Source organism: Lissotriton vulgaris, chromosome 4_1, assembly GCF_964263255.1.
Source record: "Lissotriton vulgaris chromosome 4_1, aLisVul1.2, whole genome shotgun sequence".
Taxonomy (NCBI): Eukaryota; Metazoa; Chordata; class Amphibia; order Caudata; family Salamandridae; genus Lissotriton; species Lissotriton vulgaris.
In genome coordinates, this window is record NC_141691.1 from 708,291,263 (window position 1) to 708,308,885 (window position 17,623).

The following is a 17,623-nucleotide window of genomic DNA, read 5'->3' on the forward strand; positions in this document are numbered from 1 at the left end:
GGTGCCAGAGCACCTTCAACCGAGATTTGAAATAAGAGCCAATTTAGATAAATGCTTTTAAAGAATAAAACACATTCTGGTGGTCTCTTAACGTCATTGCTGGAATTGTCCTACATTATTTCATGCCTTCGGGCCATTATTCAGTTGTTGATCTGCATTTACAAATGCCGTTCGTGTGGTTGATGTGAATTCACATAACAATGAAAAACGAGGCACTTGTCAGGGGCGTACACTTAGCAACCTGAAAAGTCTCTGTTCCGCAATAGGAGAATGTCTCTGGTCCTTATTAACTTCTATACGACCAGAACTGTGCAAAATGACTTGCAGTGCTTGCAGTAGTGAAGTAGTGTGGCTTAGTGAAGTAGTGTGGCTCACTGGTTAGAGGCGGCAGACCCGAGAGCAGAGGACGGCCCGGGACCAGGGTTCGATTCCCGGCGCGGCAGGTTTCCGGACCAGGGTCAGCGGACTCGATTATTCTCTCGCCTCGGTGCCCACTCTGATCAGCAATCACACTCGGCAACTCTGGGCATTAGCTTGCCTCATCTTCACTAACGGCCCCACCAGACCGCCGGGTATGCCTGGTCTCACCCTGGATATACCCATTAAGGGACCAAGGTACCATCTCTCAGGGAAGCCAGGAAGGGTTTCGCAGCGGTCGAAGCGCCCCGGGTAAGTAGTGCGCTATATAAATGCCTATACATACATACATACATATTCAGTTAATTGATGGCTTTTTTTCAACAGCAATTATTCATATCTTCCGCCATTAATTTCCCACAAACTTTGATATCGTTGATGGCTAATGCAATGTAATAAATAGGTAATATACTGCATTGGTAAACACATATAAGGTCCCAAAGGCTATGCCAAAGCTTTTTATAATGGTATCTGGAAATTGACAAAATCCACAATATAAAGCTGTCCTATGCTCGTGGCCTTGTTGCCTGAGCTTTCATCTAATGACCTCATAAACGCTGGAAAGGGCAACAATAAAAATCAGAAGCATGAGTGATCTAGGTACAATTTTAAAATGCAATTATAAAGCAAACTAAGTTCCAGTTATGTAACGTCATAAAGGTAATATCCAGGCTTATACGGGAGATGACATTCTGCTTCTCATGTAAGATGGCTTCAAGAAAGATTGGAATCCTATGATAAATAACCTGTCAAATTTTTCAGTGCTGAACCGAGCTTACACTTGTCTGCGCCGCATAACTGGCACTTTGGGGCAGATGTACAATAAGTGGTGCATCCCTGCATATCAGCAGGGATGCGCCCCTTATTGGGCGCCATGCCTCCGCAACCATTGATGCGCCGCATTTACAATGCGGCGCACCAATGGGCAAAAACGGGACAGATGCGTGACGCATCTGTGCCGTAAAAGCGGCGCATTGCTGGTGTTGCATCGCAACCAAGACGCAGCTCCAGCAAGGATCTGAGGAGCCCTATCTTGTTAATGCTGCGTCAATCCTTGCGCCTGCTTCAAGCAGGCACAGGGTTTTGATGCAGCATGGGCCCCAAATTATCTGAGTGAAATCTTGTAGATTTCACTCAGCCACTTTTAGGAGGCGTTCCTGCGCTGGAACGCCACCCCCTGCGCAGGAACGCCTCCATCTGGCGCATGGCTTTACAACGTGACGCATCTCCCAGATGCGTCATGTTGTAAGTACCCCGCACCATGGCGCTTCTTTTGCATTGCCGCTGCGTCACAAAAGTGATGCAACGGCGGCGTGAAAGGGGCGGGGCGCAAGGGGCTTGTAAATCTGCCCCTTTGAGCCTGCCTAGGGCGACTGCAAGAGGCGGGTGTAAGGAGGCAGAGAAATCTGAAGAGGAGAAATATAATAAAAAGATTAAACTAAATCCCTAGAGTGCAATTTCACAACACACCAGTCAACACCACTCATAAAAAGCAACCCTGAGGGAGTTGCAACACTCAGACCTAACAGTTCAAGGTTACAGTCTTTTGGAGTAAGGTAATTGCCTCTGGGTGAGGGTCCCAAGCTGCACAAGTTTAGGTTGGAGGAGAAAGAGTCAGATTTCGGAAAAGGGTCTAGACGTCTCAGAGTGTGGATAATTTATTTGTAATGGGTGTGCACAATCTGGGTGTGTTATGATTAGTGAGTAGGTAGTCATTAATTTTGTTCATAGGATTTTTTTTGTGGGGGCAGCAAGTTATTGGGCTGTGCAAAGCTCGTTTGGGGCATAGCATCTTACTAGGCATAGGCAGGAACTTGGGGAGCAAGTTTCTAAGAGGGGTCGGTAGTTCTGTGTGGAACACATTTATTTATTTCTGCATTTGTAGAGCGCCTGGTTACACCAACTGGTGTGTCCCCGCGCTATTAAGACAAATTGCACCCTTCAGGAATTTGTGTCTTTCAGTTAAGTACTACTTCTTATTCTTGTATGTACAACCACGTTTCAGTTACGCAAGCACCGACACGCCTGGTGCAGCACAGATACTTGGACTTTGGTTGCCCAAAGTGCATTATCACAGGGGTGTTAATCCTTGTGCTCCTTCCCACTGGTGGAAAGGCTGCCCGAATGCTGGGTCTCTGTACTCACCCAGCGCTCACTCTTCAAGCTCTCCTTCCCATGGGCTCGGGCTCAGGGCTCTGCTATCCTTGCCCTGATGATGGCACTAGAGTGCAGGCAGTGATGGGTATGGGATGCCCTGATGTAAGGAGAAGAGTGTGGGCACTGAGGGTAGAGTGCTGCCAGGGATCAGGGCTGACATTATGTTCTCTGAAGCAGGATACATCCTTCAACAAGAGAAGCAATGCACTTCTCAATCACAGCACTCACCGGAGCCCAATATACAATCAGAAAGCCGGGTATATAGTTTGTCTCCTGGTGGGGTTCCAATCTCTTCCAATGTGAACTATATCGCCTAGAATCCCTGCTCATCACGTCATGTGACATGCAAGCCAGTTTATGTGACCACCGTGCCGGGCTGTTCCTTGACCATAACGAAGCACTTGAGTCCTTCTGATAAAATAACACTCGCATCCAAACCCACACTGCCATTAACTGGTATCTGTCTGTGGAAGATCCTCCGAGCCAACTGCACCCCTGGCAGTAGAGGCAGTGCTACGTCGTGGTGCTCAGTAGTCGATGGTCCACCCCTCGACCCCCAACAGCTGATGACAGCCACACAACCCGGGCGAAGTGCGCGAACAGGAAGTGCGAGAGCGCGCACAGCAACACCAGGCAGCGCTCCAGGCTGTGAAATGAAAACTTGGCAAAAGTATACTACACACAATAAAACTTTGCCATTTGACAGGTATTTTGCTGTTAAAATAAAAATGACAAATGCCGAAATTTTAAACTGAATGTCAGGCACTGGGATGTCTGCTGCAGCAGAGTAGCTGTGGTTCGGGTGAGGAAGATAGATGACTCTAGCGCTGACGCTGCAAGTTAGTTATAAACCGCGGTGAAAGTATTACAAAAAATGGAGGGTGGTGAGCCGTGCACAACAATTGAAAGGTATGCCTGCCATTCTTGAAGATACAGCTTGGCATGTCGTGGTGGAACAATTATAGAAAGAGTTCTCAGAAACAACACACAAATAATGGAAGCACAATGAAACTGTACCAGAGCGGTGCTCCTGTGGGAAAAAACTGAAGTGAAATATCACGGCATATACCATTTAGGAGGCAGAATATGATAGTGACACTGCACTAAACCAATGGGAAGGCAGCAGGTGGGAGCAAAGTCCTTTATCAAATACAGCAGGTCTTGCCATCAGTGCATGCGCGCTGGCTAGGTTCGACCTAAAAACTGTTTTATGCATTTTACCTTGGCTTTAAGATCCTGATAGACAAAGTAAATTAGATGTTTGGGAGGCTCCCATTGACAGTGATCATCAAAAGTGCTATACTGGTAATTAAAGTAAATATGGGAGCCTTCATTTCACTACACCAAACCCAGACTTGGGTAAAATAAAAAATCAGCTTGCCATTTCACTCCCTTTCTTCCAAAAATCTCAGTTTTGAACATATAAATGTGTTACATAACTAACAATGGCAAGCCTGAATGTATTAAAATGGAAAAAAGTACATGGTAATAGGTGACTAGCACAATGTTGAATAACATGGCAAATTGAAGGAAGCCAGAGCTGCATTACTCAATAGCATAACTAGTGGAACACCCGTCCTCCCCTATTATATTAAGAGTCTTCAGTGTCTCTGGATTACAATCGTTTTACATTGGCACTATTTAGTGTCAGTAATTGTAGAGTCCACCACTGCCTGGGTCAAATGACTATACCACACACAAAACCTTATATTACAGGTGTTAGAACTGGCTATTTCTGGTTGGCTACGGCTTACGCCAAAGCCAGGCAGAAACCACCATTCTAGTCAGGGCAAAGGAGTCACACGCCAAGATAACCCCTGCTCACCCCCTTGGTAGCTTGGCAGAGCAGACCGGCTCATCCCGGAGGCAATATGTAAAGCATTTGCGCATGCACACAACAGCAACAACATCCTAGGCACACCACAAAAGGAACTCCACACAAGGTTATATAAAAATAACTTCTGTATTGCAAAACACATCAGATAGTAATCACACAATATACATGGTGCCACCTGGCACAGGCAATATTCACAAGGGATTATTTACACAGGACAGGGCCACGTGGGCCACTGTCAGAATCAGCACTTAGTAGAAAATAGCACTTCTAGAACATAGAATATAGGATATAAAATCACTATAGCACACAACCAGTAACCACTGGTAACAGGTGAGTACCACCTACGCAACCCTAACCACCTTAGGAGAATGTCACGCAGGGAACCAGGACCTCACATGATGCATCAAAAACACATTCAGAGGTTCAGGAAAGGAAAACACATGATGCATAAACATACATTCAGCGGTGTAAGAACAAGTAAGACACATGATGCATAAAAACATTCAGAGGTGCCAGAACACAACTTAATAGCGCAAAAACACATGATGCCTAAGAACATTCAGAGGTGCAGGAAAAACCACACAATTGTGCAAAACTTACATAAGCCACCACCTGTGGCAGTCCCTATGCCAACTGGCCTTGTTGGGGCTAGGACTCCCTGTGTCCCAATGTCAGGGGCCTAAACGTGGCAGCTGCCCACTAAGTGCTGGGCAGCTGGATGAGGACGTGGCCGCTCACTGGAGCCTCGCACTGGAGGGGAGGTGCGGGCACCGGCAATGTGCCGGGAGACCCCCCTCTCCTTCGGTAACCACTCACCGGCTGTCTGCTGCTCTGGAGCTCCCACTCTTAGGGGCTCCTGCGGCGGCGTCTCTCCTCTTTTCCCAGGGCTCTCCTCTCGGCTCCGGGCAGCGGTGGGGGCGGGACATCCCGCACTCCTCGGCGGGGAATGCTCTCGTCGGCGCTTCTTCTCTGGGGCGCCTCGTTTTTTTTGTGGGCAGCGCGGGGCTCTCCTTCCTACAATGGAGCCCCGCCTGCCCTTTCCACTGCCTCTGCTTCTCTTGTCCTGCCCCGCGAGGGCGGGACTTCCTGTTTTTCCCAGTACCTCCGGGTAGCCGCAGGCAGTGCGGCGGCCCTCTCTCTAGCACTCCCATGCTGTGCTCCGAAAAAATGAGGGGTGGGCACCCTCGAGGCAGCAATTAACGGGGCAATGCCGGGTGGGCACTGGCTGAAAAGATCAATAAAGTGCTCCCAGCACTATGGACCATCAAGTGCCCCTAGGCGCTATGGACCAAAGCAAGGTCCACAAATAGCAATACAGCGCTCCCAAGGGCTAGGGAGGAAATAAAGCGCTCTCAAGCGCTATAAGTACAATAAAGCGCTCCCAAGCGCTAAAGGACAAGAACAAGCACACTTAAGCGCCAGGAGTAAAAGGGAAGCGCTCTCAGCACTAGAAATCAAAAACAGCGCTCCCAGGCGCTATGGGGGCAGAGTCCATCAAGGGCCCAAGGCAAAGCTCCCATAGCAAGGGGGTCCCAGCATCCATAAGGGGATCCCAGGAAAAGGTCTCCAGAGTCCAGGACCCAGCAGTCCATCAGGTATCCAGGGGCTGGGCAGGGCCCAGGGATGCAAGCCTTTCCCTGGGCCCAAGCAGAAGCACGCCCCTGGCAGGATTCAAGTAGAAACAAGAACATTTTGTAAGGGGACACAGCCCCTTTTTATACAGTAAAATCCTTTGTCTAGCAGGGTGCAGGCAATGTGAGAACAAGCTACAACTGGTTATAGGGAACTCCTTTCACTGGCCAGGCTAGGGACATCAGACGCACCACAGGGGGTGGAGCCAGCATTGCGGAGGGAAAACCCAGCCCTATTCAGGCCCAGGTGCACCCTTCCCCTCACATCGGCATACTAATCACTCCATTCACCACCGGGGCAGACCCACCCAGACTCTTGGAGCCAGGCTCACCAGCCAGCTCCAGCCAATCACATGTCAGCACACTCACTACACACGCAAACCCATGTCTAGAAGTGGCACTTCCACACTAGGCACATTCATGCCGCATACATCATTACGCAGCATTCAATCTCACGAGTTCGCACATACCAAACTCGACCCTGCACTCCCCACACATCAGGAACTACCATGGTCACACATACTCCCCATGCATTCCTATGGGAGGGCAGGTCACTCATCACACATACACATGGAGCTCACGCACTTTACACTGTACCACAGTGAAAAACTGCACAGAGGCCTAAAATGACCAACACCAGGTCACAGAAACAGGCTAGGAAAAAGCAAAAAATTTCGGGGTGAACCTGCCAAAAAGGGCCAGGTCCAACAACAGGTCTTTATTCTTCTTTGTATAATCATGAACTTAACATTCTGAACCAAGCTTTCATTACATTCCGATCTAACACCCATATCACAGATCTATGAAGTCCGGTAAGAAAAAAAAGGGTTCTGTTATAAAAATTTGTGAAATTCCACATCTCCATCTCTGTTAAATTAAAATGTACAATGTATTTGTTTACAAATCAGCATATGTACATATACATTTATATCCCTTTAATTATTTCTTTTGGTGCTTTAATCATATTTAAAAGATATGGTACATGATAAAGATATCACAACCCTGCCAATCGCACAGCAAAATTATAATTTTTTCCTCCTTTTCTAATTGTTTAGATAACCTTATACTGCACACTCATGGCGTACTTTTCCATGGTTCTTGCATTTATTTAAATCATTGTTTTTGTTCACATTAACCAAGTAATATTCACTTTCACATATACATATGTTTCCTTTTTACATTTCAAATAACCTCTATTTTACATGCGTTGTATTGAAATTCATACACACAATATAACAACAATCGGCGATAGTTGAATTAATTGCCCCGATGCATTTCGGGATCCACGTAGTGCGACTTGAGTGTGTAAACTTCTACTTGTGGCACTCGTCCGAGTCAATACACTTGAGTGCGTGGTCAGCTTCAGAAACCCGGAAGTCAGCTGGACATCTTTTTCTTATCGTACAACGATTCATGAGTACCTCTTAAGAAACACCGTAGCTGACCAAGCACTCAAGTGTATTGACTCGGACGAGTGCCACACGTAGAAGTTTACACACTCAAGTCGCACTAACATCAGGCCCCCGAAGAAGGGACGTGGGTCTCGAAATGCATCGGGCCAATTAATTCAACTATCGCCGATTGTTGTTATATTGTGTGTATGAATTTCAATACAACGCATGTAAAATAGAGGTTATTTGAAATGTAAAAATCAAACATATGTATATGTGAAAGTGAATATTACTTGGTTAACCCCTTCGACGCTGATGACGAGCTAGGCTCGTCATGGCGTAGCCTCCTTGCACGCTGATGACGAGCCCAGCTCGTCACGTAAAGTTTTTTTTTTTAAAACCCAGCGTGCGAGCGGAATTCCGCTAGCGCGCATGCGGTTAATGTGAACAAAAACAATGATTTAAATAAATGCAAGAACCATGGAAAAGTACGCCATGAGTGTGCAGTATAAGGTTATCTAAACAATTAGAAAAGGTGGAAAAAATTATAATTTTGCTGTGCGATTGGCAGGGTCGTGATATCTTTATCATGTACCATATCTTTTAAATAATGTCTATTAACTCAGGGACAGGCAGCCGTTAGTTACCGATCAAGCACGCTAGAGTAGAAAAAAATTCACACGTAAATCTATTAACACAGAGGACATTGATCAAAGGTGTGCCAACAGCCAATTTAAAAAATATATATATTTTTGGCTTTAATCATATTGCTAGATCTGGTTACTGGAAGCTGGGAGCTGTTGTCTTCAGTGTTAGAGCTCTTGGTTTCTTAGACTCAGTCTTTCATTCACCACTTTGTTCAGTAGACCGATGAGTTAAAAGCCTAAAGTGAGAAGATCTCTGGTTACAGACTTCCCAGGATGCTGAGCAGTCGCCATATGTCCTTTGGTGTATACAATACAGAAGGGGTTAACATCATAGAAAGCATCAGACTTTCTCCTTTGCATCTGTCCGGCAATCAAAAGATCTCCTTCTTTGAACATGAGGATCTTTGTCCATCGCTTCTTGTCTGCATAGGTTTTCATATTCTGCTTTTTAACCAAGTCCTTCATGCGAGTGGTACTTTCACTGCTTTCTCATTCATTGGTACATTGAGGCAACATGGTTGTCATTGTTCTACCAAACATCAAGTTCAAATGTGGTGTTGAATGATAGGCTTGTAGGTAGGGTAGAATTTAGTACAGCTATCAACTTGAGCCCTTCTTGAGTTGCACTCTGTGCCGATTTCTTTAGCGTACTCATAAAATGCTCAACGAGTCCATTGGCCTGCGGCCACAAAGGTGTAGCCTCTGATGGTTTGTGTTCAGATGCTGCAGGAAATCCTTAAATTCCAGACTATTAAAGGGTAGGCCATTATCAGACTTCACAATGGCTGGAATGTCCCATGTCGCAAAGATATTATCCAGTTTCTTAATGAGTCGTTCATGAGCAGTAAAAGATCCTCTATGATCGAGAAGCGGGAATATTCATTCACAATTATTAGCAAATGAAGTCCATTATCAAGTGGATCAAATAAATCAATGGCTATTTTCTCCAATGCATGATTCGGAAGTTTGGCACATTCAACATATGTTGAGTCACATTTGTGACTTGAGCTCCTTTTCGACTCGATCAACTAGATATGGTAACTAAACTCTATCTCATAGAGCTCTCTTTGTGGCAACTAAACCTCAATGTTCTTTGTGAGCAACTTCAATCATTCTCCGCCGAGACTCTCCGGAATTAGGATTCTCACCCCTTGTAGTATGACTCCTTCCTGAGTTATGGACAGTTCATCTTTATCATTCTTTTATGTTTGATATTCACCATCATTGGTGAGGGGTTGAGTGTTGGTTCTATGACTGATGTGTAAATATATCTTTCAAATTCAGCATGTCTCTATTATGACTTGTGTCAGTGATAACCTAGGTTAACAATATGGCCGCTGGTGTATTTGTTTTGACAATGAAATTGATATAGGCCTCAGCTGGGTTGTATGGCATTACAACGCGGGCTTTTACCACGCGTGCCATTACCCCGCTGTTTTTACAACGTAAGTTGTTACAACGTTGTAAGCGCTGGATAGTGGATTAGTTTAATTTTCTATTCCAACTCATGCCCACGTTACAGTAGGGAAGGTGTTGGAATAGAAAATTAAACTATTCCCTATCCAACAGCGCCCTCCAGCGCAAGTCGTTGTAACGACTTGCGTTGTAATAGCAGCGTTGTAATGGGAGCGCGTGGTAATACCCGCGTTGTAAAGGCTGTTTCCCCCTTAGCTGTCTTGGCTGGAGTATCTTGACCTTGTATTGGCACAAATTAGTCATCAGGATTATGATCCTTTCCTGGATGATGCACAATGGTATAGTTGTACTCTTGCAATCATAATCCCCATTTTTTAATGCAGGGAGGTATCTTAGCTTTTGGATTGCCAAATATAGTCAGTAAAGCTTGGTGAATAGTTACCTATATGAAAGGTTTTACATACAGGAACATATGGAAGTAATCACAAGCCCATACCACAGCTAAACTCTCTTTCTCAGGCTATAAGTAAGCACGTTCTGTCTGGGACAAACATCTACTGGCATATGTCACACAATGCCTTTGTTCATTTGGATGTCCACTGTGCTGTGCAAGAATATCACCTAACATTACAGGGATAGCATCAACAAAACCTCTGCATGAAGTTTTTAAATGAAGTGGGCACTTCAGCAGCACTTAAATGGCTTGTTTTTCTTAAAACTTTTTGCGCATTCTTGCGACCAGTCATATAAAACATTTTTCTTCATCAACCCTCGTAATTGAGCACTCACAGAGGCAAAGTCTCTTATGTATCATGAACATGCCAAGAAACAAATGTAGCATAGAAACATCTTGAGGGGGATCAGCATTTTATTGTGCTTGGACTTTTGCAGGGTCAGGTGTCATGCCACCATCTGAGAAGATACGGCCAAAGAATTTCAACTTCATCTTGTGGAACCCACATTTGTCTGTATTTAATGTCAAACCTGCATCAGTAAATACACAACATACTTGTGTGAGAACTTTATCGTGTTCTTTCTATGTAGCTCTGAAAACCAATATGTCATCACTATAATTGAATGCATTCACAACAGTTTGTTTGATACGTCGATTTACATCTTGAAAAAGTTCTTCAATCGATGACACACCAAAACTGAGTCCCGGGTAACAAAACAGATCAACATGTGTAGAAAATGTCATAAAGTACCTGCAATCATCTTCGAGTTCCAACTGATGATGACCTTTATTTAAATTAAAGCGAGAGAAGACTTTTGCACTGTTTAGCAGGGTTATCATGTTAGCAATATGTGGACCTGGATGTTGTTCTCTTTTAATTGCCTTGTTTGCCTGATGCTTGTCAATGCATATACATACAGCTCCTTCACTGTCCTTTTTAGGCACTATCACTATGGGATAAACCTATGGCGCTGGACCAGTTGAATGTTCAATAATATCATGCTTTAGTAATGCTTCAAGTTCTTTTTCAACATTCTTTTAAGTGGAAAGCAATTTGTCTATGTCTTAGAGCAACAGGACAGTATGTATTCTTTATAATTATGTAATTTCACTTTCATAGGTTTAAGCTTTCCTAACCCATGAAACAATGAAGGGAAGTGACTTACTTTTTGTGATGTGCATTCATAATGTATTTCATGGAAATCAGTCCCATATCAGCAGCTGTGCTGAAACTGACTAAATGGGCACTTGAAGCTGTACCTTGAATCACATGGATGGGTACTTGCACCTTTCTTTTCTTGTGTTTCATCATCGCGACAGAAGAATCATGACGTTTTGTGGGAGTCAATGCACCCCATGTATACGCTTTTGTTTTTGATGACTTGAGTTGTGGTAATGGAGACAGTTCATTATAGTTCTCTTCGTGCATTATGTTTATTGAAGCACCACTGTTGATGATAAAAGGTATTGAACATCCATTTATTTTCAATATAACATTTGGACAATATTTACAGGACTTTGGTGCTTTCTCACGTCGATTTGTATTTGACTGACATCTTTTCTCACATGCGGCCAGTCCAAAATGTGCACATTTCTATGAGGTAAACATCGACATAGCACAGCTATCGTCTTCAATGTCTCTCTATGTTGAGAGAGATGAACAGTTTGTCAATGATTTAGATTACGATTGACTTTGTTCAGTGTCAATTTGCATCAACTGATGTCGACACTTGGCCTGGTGGGCGTGCGTCGAACGTTGCTTTTGGAAGGTTCTGGCAGCAATTTTGTTTTCATACCATGATGCACATACTTTTTCCTTTGTTTTGAAAACTGTCCTAAAATGGTTCTCCTTCCCACTCCCTTTATATATCTGTCTAATAGCAAGACATTTACCTTCATGTAGAAACGAAAATCCACACCTAAAACACAATTTATTTTAAAGTGTAGACATCACTTTGGTGGTGGTTTCAGAAATGCAGCAGCGCTGTTGACCAGTGTGGAACTTATTGATAACTCTGGTGGATCACTGTGACTAGGTTTAGGCAACTCATCTGTGAAACCTTGCGATGTGCCGGCTTCGAAATCATCTTTAATGATGATTGGAAACATGACTTTCTGACCTGTGAAGTTTTTCTGAGCCTTTGCTGTGCATTTTTGGAGACTGACCACCTCAGGTATGGACTGCTCAGTAAACACAACCCGGGCATTTTTCCCTGAGCCACTTTACCGAATGCTGTGATATGATGACTTTCTTTAATGGATTTGGTAAATCATTTATTTCTTCTCTTCAAAATGTCAGTTTGTATTTTCTGACACCTAGTTGATCTCTGCTTGGCAGCGCTTCTGTTTGCAGCGTTATTTTGCACCTTATGATGACCAGTGTAACCTGGTTGAATCCGCTTTCAGCGTCAGCACTCTGTATAATGCACATCTTTGTCTTGTGTGGCAATGCAGTACCTTCATGTATGTCCTGACCAACAGGTTCTCGGCTAATGACGTGTAGATTCTTTGCACTGTTTTCATAATCATCAACTGCTTCATACTGGGTGGAGCTGCTCTTTGACTACACATGCATCTATGGATTGTAAAAATGGGAAGAATATTCACATTGACTCTGTTGCTTTACACAAATTAATCAATCATTTGCACCCAAGCCTTGGTAAATCTGGACCATGGGGGATCATTTGACAAGGCAGCACAGGCAGGAGGCTGGCAGGGGCACTCTGCTATTACCTTTCTCCCCATGCATGGGCACAGGGAGCATAGAAGAGATGCTAGCCCTCCTTTGGGGCAATGGACAAGTGGAGTGCTCTGACACTCATAAAGGCTGCATCTTCTCCGGGGCACTAGCATTCCCCAGGGATTAAGTAAGTCCCACTGAGATGATTAGGGTTCACAATGGCACTCTCTTTGTTTGGCTGTTCCCTGGGGCACCAGGCCTTCCTAGGAGAGTAACTCAGAATCTGCGAGGTGTGGTACACACTTTTCCTGCCTGACAGCACCAGGAACATTTCAGGCAGCTCTACCCAAAGAAGAACGCAACACGGACAGCCATATTGGGCCCCACTGGGCAAATTCAATCAGGGTTTATTGCATTTGAACTATTCTGAATTTCTCTAGTCACCAGAGGTGTTGGATTCAGCTAAAATGTTGCCATTTGTCAGGTGGACTCCCTTTAGTGAGATAGATCACAGGGCCTGCCCTGATGGCTCTTTAGCTTCTTAGCCTTATTTCTAACTTTTTCTGTACCCAGGACCAGTTTTTTGTTGTTGTAGCTACTGGTAGTTTCCTTGACTGGAGCCTTCCTCAGTAGCACCATGTGACCCTCAATGTAGATTGCACCGTACCTGCACTCCTCATGCCCACAGCCTCCTGGACAATTGCAAGGCTTTTCTTTGTCCTGAAGGCGGCAGGGGTCCCTCTCCTGGGGCACGTTATTCAGGGATAGCCTACAGAAGTTCCAGAAAACCCTTTACTACAAGATACCCAGCAAGTCCACCCCCTACTCTCCTCAGAGGGAGAGGGGAGGCCATTACCACTGGTCCTCAAAACACAGTTTGATCTCAATACAAATCCAGAGTATCTCACCACTCGATCCCAGGGTCCACCTAAATGGGGTCTGTCCTTCCTTGCTTTCTACAGGTCTCAGTGCTTCTCTGAGTCCTTACCTTGTGCAGGCTCTTTGACTTCTGTAGATCTCAGTATTTGTCTGAGTTCTTATCTTGTGTGAGGGTTTAAAAGTAGAAGTGGGGAGTTGTAGAATGTGGGTGTCTTGGCCAAATCCATAGATACCAGATTGCCCCTCCACCCTGATCCTGTCTACTACCCAGCATGTTTAGATTTTTCAAAATAGCAAATGCAAGCCGTTGTCAGCCATAGCACCTCAACAGACTTTAGCTCCACCTCTTACACAGAAGGCAAACTGGTCCTTTCCCTCCAAGACCTCAAAAGGAAGACCTCTTGTGGGTGGTACAATAGCTTTGACTGCCTCCTTTTGTTTCTCTGATAAAGGACATGCACAGACCTGTCAGTATATGTGAGTTATTTTAACTCATGCTAATTTTCCCCCATCCACTTCTTCTCCCTGGAGCAGTCTAATCCTCTCCAAATGGACCTACAATATGAAGGGGCTTTGATGTAGCTGCTGGCCAACAAACCTATAGCTTAGCCCAGCAGGATATTTCATAGCTTGAATGTCATTAGGGGCCAACTAAGAGAAATACTACAAACACCAAATGTACATAAAAAAGTGCAAATATTGCTGAGTTTATATTTTATTTGCATATTGAACCTTTATTAATCTGCAGGAAGAGACAATAATCTTTTCTCTATGTTGCACCCGAGAAAATGTAATATGTTAATGCAGCTTTCAACTACAGTGCGAAAACAGTAAATGCATGCAGACTTAGAGTTTAGCACTACAGACTCACACATTAGTCAAATAAAATTTGGACATTTCTCTTCGGATGTCTGACATAAAGTCAAAGGCATGTGCAGGCCATGGTCAGTCAATCAATGGTCACACCTGCGACAAGCTACCTGCGCGCAGCTTTTGTGCTAAGTTGGATAGTAGTCCCTCTCACTCAACTTACACCAGTGCACATGTGAGCACACATATTCACTTGTAACAAGCATGGCACCTTTTACCAGAGCTGTGCTGAGCCGCAGCCCATCTAATTTTAAAAGACAGGCACTGGTGATTAAGACTCAAACCCATTTTACTAGATCTTACAGTGGTTGTGCCTCAGGAATTGAGACTAACAACAGTGATTCAAAGTACAGGTGATCTAAAATAAAAAAACTCTAGGGCTCTAGGGCCCTTAAAACTGGTGGTGACAAACTTCCTCACAGGCGCAACACCATGAATGTCCTCTTTATTTACAAACAAATACAAAAAAATAAAACAGCACGCCAATAGTGTGATGCCTAATATTGCCACGTCTACTTCTAGTCTGACAATTACCTACCGCTCTATGCTGCAGTCCACAATTTACATCTCTTAAGCCCCAGTGGCTCATAGATCTTGCTAAGAACCACAGCAAATTCAAAGCCACCATCTTCCCAGAAACTTTAAATATAGGCTGGATCCTTCTAATCCGGAAGAAACCATTGAGAATCTCATTAACTAATGGCCCATTACTCACTCATTGTTAACAATATTACTGAAAAAGTCGATTGCACGCAATTCCAGAATCACATCAATAACAATCTTTTCCGGCACGACTACCTATCCAGCTTCTAATCACATTGCAGCACTGAAATAGCTACATTGCAAACTACAGACAGTATCCTCCTGGCCTCAGACAACGGTGAGACCTGCCTCTTGATATTGTTAGACCTCTAAGGCACCTTTGACAATGTTGATCATCCCACTCTTGTGCATATCCTGAAGACCTGATCGTGATTCTCTAGCAACATCCTTCACTAGCACTCTTCCTACATAGCCAAATGACACCTTGTGGGTTCACATGGGCACCTACAGGTCCCAAAAACTCTGCATCATATGTGGACCCCCCCATGGTTGACCTTGTATTGCATCACCTTCAACCTACACATGAAGTCCTTTGGGATGCTACTCACTGAGAGCAAATTTAAAAATATGCTGTTAACAAACACTTCTATTTCCAAGTGCCCTCATGGAGGATAGCCAATGACTCAATCTCAGCCTTTACCTCATCCAAAGCTATGGCAGATAGGAGTGCGGAAGACCCCATCTTTGATTGACTGCCATTACTTTGGAGAACAGGCAACAGGGACCTGTGTGACCTCCTCCTCCTTCACTGTCTCTGTGCTCCTGCCATACTCATTCCATGCTCGTGCCCACCCACAGGTCAGGGCAAACAACGAAACACTGTGCTTCGAGAAGTAGGATTGAAGAGACATAAGCACAAAACGGAGGACGTTGAGGTCTCAGGAGCACAGAAAAGATACAGAATTTAAGGTTTGACAACCCTTTTCTGCTTTCTGCCTCTCCAGTTGCCGTGCCCCACCTCTCCTTTGCCCTGTGGGGTCTTTGATGTCAATGGTTGAAGGGAGATGATGCCACAGTGGATGATGGGCTCTTTTTCACAGGCGGTTTCCTAAGTCTGCATGTTTTCCCCTCGACTGGCCCTTTTGCAACCCATTTCCACCATTGAGTCTCACTCTTCTGCAGAGCTTAAAGGGTGTGTGGGTGATGCAGGGTGGTTACTTTGGTTTGTGTTTGACACCACCAACATCAGTGTAAACCAGTGGTTTGCAAGTGGATGTTTGAGGCTTCTGCTGACAATAATGTTGTATGCCTGTGGGTTGAGGCAGCAGTGGTAACCAGGCTCCAGGGCCCAGGAGGAGGAGGTAGTGTCTGCTTTTCTCTATTGTAAGTTCAGACTCAGCAACCTTTAATCTAACGAATTCAGGAAGCTGGAATGAAGAGCCAGCTCACCTACTCCATTCAGAGGTGGCGCTCAAAACAAATATATCAAGCTCCTCCAGAATTGAATAAGAGTGTGATATTGAAGAAAGCCAATAAAATTAGTTTTAAAGTCTCCTAAGGGATGTCCCCAACTTTCTGTGCGAAAAAGGAAGTGGCTGACAACAGTCTGCCTTACCTAACTTCATTCAGAGGTTTATTACTAAACACTTTAATGTGACTTCCAATCCATCTGTCGGGAATGATAGGGATGAAATTTCAGAACCCATAAAGTTAATAACCTGCTACATCAGACACAAACGGGCTTTCACCTCAGATGCATCATAGAAACAGCCTTATTATTGGCAATGGAAGAAACGAGAATGATCATAGATCAAGGAGGAGCAGCTGCGCTCATCCTACTAGACTTGAGCGCAGCTTTCGAAACCGTCTTCTACTCAGTCCTGAAAGAAAGGATGAAAGAAATGGGAATCACTGGGTCTACTCTAAAGTGGCTCATGGCTTTTTTAACAAATAGACGTTTTCAAGTTAGCGAAGGCTCATTCTTGTCAGAAAGTAAAAAAGTGGAATGCGGTGTACCACAGGGATCTGTGTTGAGACCGACGCTCTTTAATATTTATGTCAAACCACTGTCTGACATTTTTAGTGCACATGGCTTTACCATGATGCCGTACGTGGACGACACCCAAATTGTCATTTCTGTCTCTAGATATTCATTCCACCTCTAGGAGACTTAACACATGTTTAGAACAGGTGGTCACGTGGATGGCGACCTGCTGCCTCAAGCTAAATGGAGACAAAACAGTAGTGTTGGTGGTGGTTAATAACCCTTTACTCTTGGGTCAAATGGCATGGCCTTCCTGTCTGGGGGGATCCCCTTCTCCCAAAGATGAGGTAAAGGACCTAGGAGTCATACTAGATAATGATTTGATAATGAGATCCCAGGATAGCGGATCTTGTTTTGGCTTCATTAGATCCCTGAGAAAAATGTGGAGATGGTTGCCTCTGGAGTGTTGTAGGATGGTGCTTCAAGGATTGACGCTTTCACGCCTAGACTACAGCAACTCCTTACACGTGGGCAGTTCAGCGTATGTCATAAAGAGAAAGCAGGTAATACAAAGTGAAGTAGCCAAAGTACTCTTGAATATCCCTAAGAGGAGCTCAGCTCAGCAGGCTCTTGAAGAGCTACAATGGCTTCCCATCAAGAAACGCATAGAATTTAAAGCTCTATGCCTTCCAGATAGGTTGAACTATGCATCCAGGC